The 10,692-nt window shown below is 41.6% G+C and overlaps 1 protein-coding gene across 1 annotated transcript in view; it reads left to right on the forward strand.

Annotated features, from left to right (window-relative positions):
- Positions 1–10,692, forward strand: part of Clbn (Nuclear export mediator factor NEMF homolog Clbn) — a 908,728-nt gene that overhangs the window by 682,790 nt on the left and 215,246 nt on the right. The gene's annotated exons all lie outside the window — the stretch shown is intronic.

Here is a 10,692-nt window from a genome sequence, read left to right on the forward strand (position 1 = left end):
CTGTACATGCCTTCACCCTCTCAATCAATACCGTCCCAAATAATTTCCCAGGAATGCTCATCAAGTTTATATCTCTGTAATTTGAGCACTCACTTTTGTCCCCTTTGCCTTTGTACAATGGCACTATGCAAGCATTCCGCCAATCCTAAGGCACCTCACCATGAATCATACATACATTAAATAACCTTAACAACCAGTCAACAATACATTCACCCCCTTTTTTTTATGAATTCCACTGCAATGCCATTCAAACCCGCTGCCTTGCCGGCTTTCATCTTCCGCAAAGCTTTTATTACCTCTTTTCTGTTTACCAAATCATTTTCCCTAACCCTTTCACTTTGCACACCACCTCGACCAAAACACCCTGTATCTGCCATTCTATCATCAAACTCATTCAACAACCTTCAAAATACTCACTCCATCTCCTCACATCATCACTAATTGTTATCACCTCCCCATTAGCCCCCTTCAATGAAGTTTCCATTTGTTCCCTTGTCTTATGCACTTTATTTACCTCCTTCCAAAACATCTTTTTATCCTCCCTAAAATTTAATGATACTCTCTCACCCTAACTCTCATTTGTCCTTAGTTTCACCTTTTGCACCTTTCTCTTGACCTCCTGCCTATTTCTTTTATACACCTCACAGTTATTTGCATTATTTCCCTGCAAAAATCATCCAAATGCCTCTCTTTTCTCTTTCACTAATAATCTTACTTCTTCATCCCACCACTCACTACCCTTTCTTATCTGCCCACCTCCCATACTTCTTATGCCATAAGCACCTTTGCGCAAGCCATCACTGCTTCCCTAAATACATCCCATTCATCCCCTACTCCCCTTACATCCTTTGTTCTCACCTTTTCCATTCGGTACTCAGTCTCTCCTTGTACTTCCTCACACAAGTCTTCTTCCCAAGCTCATTTACTCTCACCACTCTCTTCACAAATTCTCTCATCTTTTCTGAAAAAGTGCCATTGTACAAAGGCAAAGGGGATAAGAGTGACTTCTCAAATTACAGAGGTATAAGTTTGTTGAGTATTCCTGGGAAATTATACAGTAGGGTATTGATTGAGAGAGTGAATGCATGTACAGAGGATCTGATTGGGGAAGAGCAGTGTTGTTTCAGAAGTGGTAGAGGATGTGTGGATGAGGTGTATGCTTTGAAAAATGTATGTGAGAAATACTTAGAAAAGCAAATGGATTTGTATGTAGCATTTATGGATCTGGAGAAGGCATATGATAGAGTTGATAGAGATGCTCTGTGGAAGGTTTTAAGAATATATGGTGCTGGAGTTAAGTTGTTAGAAGCAATGAAAAGCTTTTATCGAGGATGTAAGGCATGCGTATGAGTAGGAAGCGAGGAAAGTGATTGGTTCTCAGTGAATGTTGGTTTGAAGCAGTGGTGCGTGATGTCTCCATGGTTGTTCGATTTGTTTATGGATGTGGTTGTTAGGGAGGTGAATGAAAGAGTTTTGGAAAGAGGGGGAAGTGTGCGGTCTGTTTGTGGATGAGAGAGTTTGGGAAGTGACTCAGTTGCTGGTAAGTAATGAAAGGGTAAGAGAGATGTGTGGTAGTAAAATGAGTGTGGTTGAGTGAGCAGAAGAGGGTTTTTTGAAATGGTTTGGTCACATTGAGAGAATGAGAGAGGAAAGATTGACAGAGAGGATATATGTGTCAGAGGTAGAGGAAAGGATGAGAAGTGGGAGACCAAATTGGAGGTGGAAAGATGGAGTGAAAAAGATTTTGAGTGATCGGAGCCTGAACAAGGCATACAAGGAATAGAGTGAATTGGAATGATGTGGTATAATGGGGTGGATGTGCTGTCAATGGATTGAACCAGGGTATGTGATGCGTCTGGGGTAAACCACTGAAAGTTTTGTGGGGCCTGGATGTGGAAAGGGAGTTGTGGTTTCAGTGCATTATACATGACAGCTGAAGACTAAGTGTGAACGAATATGGCCTTTGTTGTCTTTTCTTGGCGCAACCTTACATATATGTGGGGGGGAGGGGGTTGTCATTTCATGTGTGGCGGGGTGGCAACAGGCATGAATAAGGGTAGACTATGAATTATGTACATGTATATATATATGTATATGTTTGTGTGTATATATATATATATCTATACGCTGAGATGTATAGGTATGTATATGTGCATGTGTGGACATGTATGTATATATATGTGTATGTGGGTGGGTTGGGCCATTATTTTGGGTGTTTCCTTGTGCTAACTTGCTAAGAGCAGAGACAGCGACAAAGCATAATACAATAAAATATACATATATATTTTATTGTACTAACTTCCAACTCCTACATTAGTGAGCTAGTGCAAGAAAACAGATGAAGAATGGCCCAACCCACCCCTATACACATGTATATACATAAATGTCCACACACTCATATTATTTATTTATTTTATTTATTATACTTTGTCGCTGTCTCCCGCGTTTGTGAGGTAGCGCAAGGAAACAGACGAAAGAAATGGCCCAACCCCCCCCATACACATGTATATACATACGTCCACACACGCAAATATACATACCTACACAGCTTTCCATGGTTTACCCCAGACGCTTCACATGCCTTGATTCAATCCACTGACAGCATGTCAACCCCGGTATACCACATCGCTCCAATTCACTCTATTCCTTGCCCTCCTTTCACCCTCCTGCATGTTCAGGCCCCGATCACACAAAATCTTTTTCACTCCATCTTTCCACCTCCAATTTGGTCTCCCTCTTCTCCTCGTTCCCTCCACCTCCGACACATATATCCTCTTGGTCAATCTTTCCTCACTCATTCTCTCCATGTGCCCAAACCACTTCAAAACACCCTCTTCTGCTCTCTCAACCACGCTCTTTTTATTTCCACACATCTCTCTTACCCTTACGTTACTCACTTGATCAAACCACCTCACACCACACATTGTCTTCAAACATCTCATTTCCAGCACATCCATCCTCCTGCGCACAACTCTATCCATAGCCCACGCCTCGCAACCATACAACATTGTTGGAACCACTATTCCTTCAAACATACCCATTTTTGCTTTCCGAGATAATGTTCTCGACTTCCACACATTCTTCAAGGCGCCCAGAATTTTCGCCCCCTCCCCCACCCTATGATCCACTTCCGCTTCCATGGTTCCATCCGCTGCCAGATCCACTCCCAGATATCTAAAACACTTCACTTCCTCCAGTTTTTCTCCATTCAAACTCACCTCCCAATTGACTTGACCCTCAACCCTACTGTACCTAATAACCTTGCTCTTATTCACATTTACTCTTAACTTTCTTCTTCCACACACTTTACCAAACTCAGTCACCAGCTTCTGCAGTTTCTCACATGAATCAGCCACCAGCGCTGTATCATCAGCGAACAACAACTGACTCACTTCCCAAGCTCTCTCATCCCCAACAGACTTCATACTTGCCCCTCTTTCCAAAACTCTTGCATTTACCTCCCTAACAACCCCTTCCATAAACAAATTAAACAACCATGGAGACATCACACACCCCTGCCGCAAACCTACATTCACTGAGAACCAATCACTTTCCTCTCTTCCTACACGTACACATGCCTTACATCCTCGATAAAAACTTTTCACTGCTTCTAACAACTTTCCTCCCACACCATATATTCTTAATACCTTCCACAGAGCATCTCTATCAACTCTATCATATGCCTTCTCCAGATCCATAAATGCTACATACAAATCCATTTGCTTTTCTAAGTATTTCTCACATACATTCTTCAAAGCAAACACCTGATCCACACATCCTCTACCACTTCTGAAACCACACTGCTCTTCCCCAATCTGATGCTCTGTACATGCCTTCACCCTCTCAATCAACACCCTCCCATATATACATACATATACCTCACTAAAGCAGTAGACATCAACAAAGTATGAATAGATAAATAAATACTTTTCACCTTATATATGCATAGACATACACAGACATATACTTACATACATATGTATGTATCCATACTTATTGCTCTCAGCCATTCCCCGTCGCCACTCCACCATACATGAAATGGCCAAACACACCCCCCCTACCCCCCTGCACACGCACGAGGTAGTGCTTGGAAAAGATTACAAAGCCCACATTTGTTCACATTTAGTCTCTAGCTGTCATGTTTAATGCACCAAAACCATGCTCCCTTTCCACATCTAGGCCCCACACCATATACTCTTAGAAACTGCCACAAAGAATTTCTATCAACCCTATCATATGCCCGTTCCAGATCCATAAATGTTACATACAAATCCATCGATTTTTCTGAGTATTTCTCACATACATTCTACAATGCAAATCCACACATCTTTTACCACTTCTGAAACCACACCGATCTTCTGCAGTCTGATTCTCCATACATGCCTTTATGGTTTGAGAAGTGGTAGAGGATGTCTGGATCAAGTGTTTGCTCTGAAGAATCTATGTGAGAAAAACTTAGAAAAATAGATGGATTTGTATGTAGCATTCATTGATCTGGAGAAGACATATGATTGGGTTGATAGAGATGTTTTGTGGAAGGCTTTATGAGTAAATGGTGTGGGAGGTAGGTTGATAGAAGCAGTGAAAAGTCTTTACCAAGGATGTGAGGCACGTGTATGAGTAGGAAGAGAGGAAAGTAATTGGTTCCCAGTAAATGTCAGTTTGTGGCAGGGGTACGTGATGTCTCCATGGTTGTTTGATTTTTTATGGATGGGGTGGTTAGGGAGGTGAATGCAAGAGTTTTGGCGATAGGGGAAAGTATACAGTCTGTTGTGGATGAAAGGGATTTGGAAGTGAGTCAGTTGTTTGCTGATGAAACAGCGCTGGTGGCTGACTCGGGTGAGAAAATGCAGAAGCAGGTGACTGAGTATAGTAAAGTATGTGAAAGAAGAAAGTTGCGAGTAAACATGAATAAGTGCAAAGTTATTAGGTTCAGTAGGGTTGAGGGGAAAAAGTTAATTGGGAGGTAAATTTGAATGGAGAAAAACTGGAGGAAGTGAAGTGTTTTAGATATATGGGAGTTGACCAAGAAGCGGATGGAACCATGGAAGCGGAAGTGAGTCACAGAGTGGGGGAGGGAGCGAAGGTTCTGGGAGCATTGAAGAATGTGTGAAAGGCAAGAACATTATTTTGGAGAGCAAAAATGGGTATGTTTGAACCACACTTCCAACCACACTCTTTTTATTACCACACATCTCTCTTACCCTTTTATTACTTACTCTATCAAACCCCCTCACACCACATATTTTTCTCAAACATCTCATTTCCAACACATCCACCCTCTGCCGCCCAACCCTATCTATAGCCCATGCCTCACAACCATATAACATTGTTGGAACCACTATTCCTTCAAACACACCCATCTTTGCTCTCCACAATAACGTTTTTGCCTTCCACACATTCTTCAATGCTCCCAGAACCTTTGCTTCCTCCCCCACCCTTTGACTCACTTCAGCTTCCATGGTTTCATCCGCTCCCAAATCCACCCCCAGATATCTAAAACACTTCACTTCCTCCAGTTTTTCTGCATTCAAACTTACCTCCCAATTTACTTGTCCCTCAAGTAAGGATCTTTCTGTTAGACTTAAGCAACATAAATGTAGAATAAGAATTGGACAAGAATCAAATGCCCTGTTTAATCATGCTAAAAACTATGATCATTGTATTGACTGGAGTAATGCCATCTCAGTTATTAACTATAACTCCAGTACCATGAGAAATATCATTGAATCTTCTATTATTAAATATACAAATAATTATAATCTTAATATCAGTGAAGGCCTGTACAAATTGGATAACTTTATTATTGATAAACTGTGTAAACTGTTCACATTCTTGTCCACATGATAAGTTTCTGATATGCTACTTGTCTGTCTTGGACAATCACATGTTTACCAAATGGTGTCCTAGCTACATCGTTGTATGTCAGCTGACTGTTATATTTCTCTCTTGTGTCTTCCCTGATGATGTGATTATTACTCACATTCCTCACGTGTCATAGAAAGCGACTAAAGGGGAAAGGAGTGGGAGCTAGAAACCCTCCCCTCTTTGTATTTCAACTTTCTAAAAGGGTAAGCAGGAGTCATGCGGGGAGTGCTCATCCTCCTCAAAGGCTCAGATTGGAGTGTCTAAATGTGTGTGGATGTGACCAAGATTAGAAAAAAAGGAGAGATAAGTAGTATGTTTGAGGAAAGGAACCTGGATGTTTTAGCTCTGAGTGAATCGAAGGGAAGAGTGGTTTGGGAATGTTTTAGGAGTAAAGTCAGGGGTTGGTGAGAGGACAAGAGCAAGGGAAGAAGTAGCACTACTCCGGAAACAAGAGTGGTGGGAGTATATGATAGAGTGTATGAAAGTAAACTTTAGATTGATATGGGTAAAACTGAAAGTGGATAGAGAGAGATGGGTGATTATTGGTGCATATGCACCTTGGCATGAGAAGAAAGTTCATAAGAGGCAAGTGTTTTGGGAGGAGCTGAGTGAGTGAGTTAGTAGTTATGATGCATGAGACAGGGTGATAGTGATGGATGATTTGAATGCAAAGGTGAGTAGTGTGGCAGTTGAGGGAATAATTGGTGTACATGTGGTGTTCAGTGTTGTAAATGTAAATGGTGAAGAGCTTGTAGATTTGTGTGCTGAAAAAGGACTGGTGATTGAGAATACCTGTTTTAAAAAGGGAGATATACATAAGTATACGTATGTAAGTAGGAGAGATGGCCAGAGAGCAATATTGGATTACGTGTTAAATGATAGGCACGTGAATGAGAGACTTTTGGATGTAAATTTGCTGAGAGGTGCAACTGGAGGGATGTTTGATCTAATTAAGGTGAAAATTTGTAGAGGTTTTCAGAAAACAAGAGAGAATGTTGAGGTGAAGAGAGTAGTGAGTGTGAGTGAGCTTTGGAAGGAGACTTGTGTGAGGAAGTACCAGGAGAGACTGAGTGCAGAATGGAAAAAGGTGAAAACAAAGGAGGTAAGGGGAGTGGGGGTTGGAATGGGATGTATTTAGGGAAGCAGTGATGGCTTGCACAAAAGATGCTAGTGGCAAGAGAACCATGGGAGTTGGATAGATTAGAAAGGGTAGTGAGTTGTGGGATGAAGAAGTAAGATTATTAGTGAAAGAGAAGAGAGAGACATTGTGCAGGGAGATAGTGCAAATGAGTGGGAGATGTATAAAAGAAAGAGGCAGGAGGTCAAGAGAAAGGTGCAAGAGGTGAAAAAGAGGGCAAATTGAATTTAAGGGAGAATAAAAAGACATTTTGGAAGGAGGTAAATAAAGTGCATAAGGCAAGAGAACTAATGGGAACATCGGTGAAAGGGGCTAATAGGAAGCTGATAACAAGTAGTGGTGATGTTAGGAGATGGAGTGAGCATGTTGAAAGTTTGTTGAATGTGTTCAATGATAGGGTATTTTGGTCGAGGTGGTGTGTGAAGTGAGAGGGTTAGGGAGAATGACTTGGTAAACAGAGAAGAGGTAGTAAAACCTTTGCAGAAGAAGAAAGCTGGCAAGGCAGTGAGTTTGGATGCTATTACACTGGAATTTGTTAAAATAGGGGGTGACTGTGTTGTTCCCTTGTTGTTAAGGATATTTAATGTATGTATGATTCATGGTGAGGTGCCTGAGGATTGGTGGAATGCATGCATAGTGCCATTGTACAAAGGCAAAGGGCATAAAGGTATACAGAGGTATACGTTTGTTGAGTATTCCTGGGAAATTATATGGGAGAGTATTGATTGAGAGGATGAAGGCTTGTACAGAGCATCAGATTGGGGAAGAGCAGTGTGGTTTCGGAAGTGGTAGAGGATGTGTGGATCAGGTGTTTGCTTCGAAGAATGTATGTGAGAAATTCTTAGAAAAGCAAATGGATTTGTATGTAGCATTTATGGATCTGGAGAAGGCATATGATAGAGTTGATGTAGATGCTCTGTGGAAGGTATTAAGAATATATGGTGTGGGAGGCAAGTTGTTAGAAGCAGTGAAAAGTTTTTATCGAGGATGGAAGGCATGTGTACGAGTAGGAAGAGAGGAAAGTGATTGGTTCTCAGTGAATTTAGGTTTGCGGGAGGGGTGCGTGATGTCTCCATAGATGTTTAATTTGTTTGTGGATGGGATTGTTGGTGAGGTAAATGCAAGAGTTTTGGAGAGAGGGGCAACTATGCAGTCTATTGTGGATGAGAGGGCTTGGGGAGTGAGTCAGTTGTTGTTCACTGATGGTACAGCCCTGGTGGCTGATTCGGGTGTAAAACTGCAGAAGCTTGTGACTGAGTTTGGTAAATTGTGTGAAAGAAGGAAGCTGTGAGTAAATGTGAATAAGTGCAAGGTTATTAGGTATGGAAGGGTTAACTTGTCCCTCAACCCTACTGTATCTAATAACCTTGCTCTTATTCACATTTACTCCCAGCTTTCTTCTTTCACACACTTTACCAAACTCAGTCACCAGCTTCTGCAGTTTCTCACATGAATCAGCCACCAGTGCTGTATCATCATCGAACAACAACTGACTCACTTTCCAAGCTCTCTCATCCAAAATAGACTGTATACTTGCCCCTCTTTCCAAAACTCTTGCATTCACCTCCCTAACAACCCCATCCAGAAACAAATTAAATAACCATGGAGACATCACACACCCCTGTCGCAAACCTACATTCACTGACAACCAATCACTTTCCTCTCTTCCTACATGTACACATGCCTTACATCCTCGATAAAAACTTTTCACTGCTTCTAACAACTTGCCTCCCACACCATATATTCTTAATACCTTCCACAGAGCATCTCTATCAACTCTATCATATGCCTTCTCCAGATCCGTAAATGCTACATACAAATCCATTTGCTTTTATAAGTATTTCTCACATACATTCTTCAAAGCAAACCCCTGATCCACACAACCTCTACAACTTCTGAAACCATACTGCTCTTCCCCAATCTAATGCTCTGTACATGCCTCCACCCTCTCAATCAATACCCTCCCAGATAATTTACCAGGAATGCTCAACAAACTTATACCTCTGTAATTTGAGCACTCACTTTTATCCCCTTTGCTTTTGTACAATGGCACTATGCAAGCATTCCGCCAATCCTCAGGCACCTCACCATGAGTCATACATACATTAAATAACCTTACCAACCAGTCAACAATACAGTCACCCCCCTTTTTAATAAACTCCACAGCAATACCATCCAAACCCGCTGCCTTTCCGGCTTCCATCTTCCGCAAAGCTTTTACTACCTCTTCTCTGTTTACCAAATCATTTTCCCTAACCCTCTCACTTTGCACACCACATTGACCAAAACACTCTATATCTACCACTCTATCCTCAAACACATTCAACAAACCTTCTAAATACTTACTCCATCTCCTCACATCACCACTACTTGTTATCACCTCCCCCTTAGCCCCCTTCACTGAAGTTCCCATTTGTTCCCTTGTCTTACACACTTTATTTAACTCCTTCCAAAACATCTTTTTTTTCTCCCTAAAATTTAATGATACTCTGTCACCCCAACTCTCATTTGCCCTCTTCTGCCTCTTTCTTTTATACATCTCCCACTCATTTGCATTATTTCCTTGCAAGAATCATCCAAATGCCTCTCTCTTCTCTTTCACTAATAATCTTACTTCTTCATCCCACCACTCACTACCCTTTCTAATCTGCCCACCTCCCATGCTTCTCATGCCACAAGCATCTTTTGCACAACCATTACTGCTTCCCTATATACATCCCATTCCTCCCCCACTCCCCTTATGTCCTATGTTCTCACCTTTTTTCATTCTGTACTCAGTCTCTATTGGTACTTCCTCACACAAGTCTCCTTCCCAAGCTAACTTACTCTCACCACTCTCTTCACCCCAACATTCTCTCTTCTTTTCAGAAAACCCCTACAAATCTTCACCTTTGCATCCACAAGATAATGATCAGACATCCCTCCAGTTGCACCTCTCAGCACATTAACATCCAAAAGTCTCTCTTTCACGCGCCAATCAATTAACACGTAATTCAATAATGCTCTCTGGCCATCTCTCCTACTTACATATGTATACTTATGTATATCTCTCTTTTTAAGCCAGGTATTCCCAATCACCAGTCCTTTTTCTGCACAGAAATCTACAAGCTCTTCACCATTTCCATTTACAACACTGAACACCCCATGTACACCAATTATTCCCTTAACTGCCACATTACTCACCTTTGCATTCAAATCACCCATCACTATAACCCGGTCTTGTGCTTCAAAACCACTAACACACTCATTCAGCTGCTCCCAAAACACTTGCCTCTCATGATCTTTCTTCTCATGCCCAGGGGCATATGCACCAATAATCACCCATCTCTCTCCATCTACTCTCAGTTTTACCCATATCAATCTAGAGTTTACTTTCTTACACTCTATCACATACTCTCACCACTCCTGTTTCAGGAGTAGTGCTACTCCTTCCCTTGCTCTTTTCCTCTCACTAACCCCTGACTTTACTCCCAAGACATTCCCAAACCACTCTTCCCCTTTACCCTTGAGCCTCGTTTCACTCAGAGCCAAAACATCCAGGTTCCTTTCCTCAAACATACTACCTATCTTTCCTTTTTTCTCATCTTGGTTACATCCACACACATTTAGACACCCCAGTCTGAGCCTTCGAGGAGGATGAGCACTCCTCATGTGACTCCTTCTTCTGTTTCACCTTTTAGAAAGTT

Source organism: Panulirus ornatus, chromosome 1 (assembly GCF_036320965.1).
Source record: "Panulirus ornatus isolate Po-2019 chromosome 1, ASM3632096v1, whole genome shotgun sequence".
Lineage (NCBI taxonomy): Eukaryota > Metazoa > Arthropoda > Malacostraca > Decapoda > Palinuridae > Panulirus > Panulirus ornatus.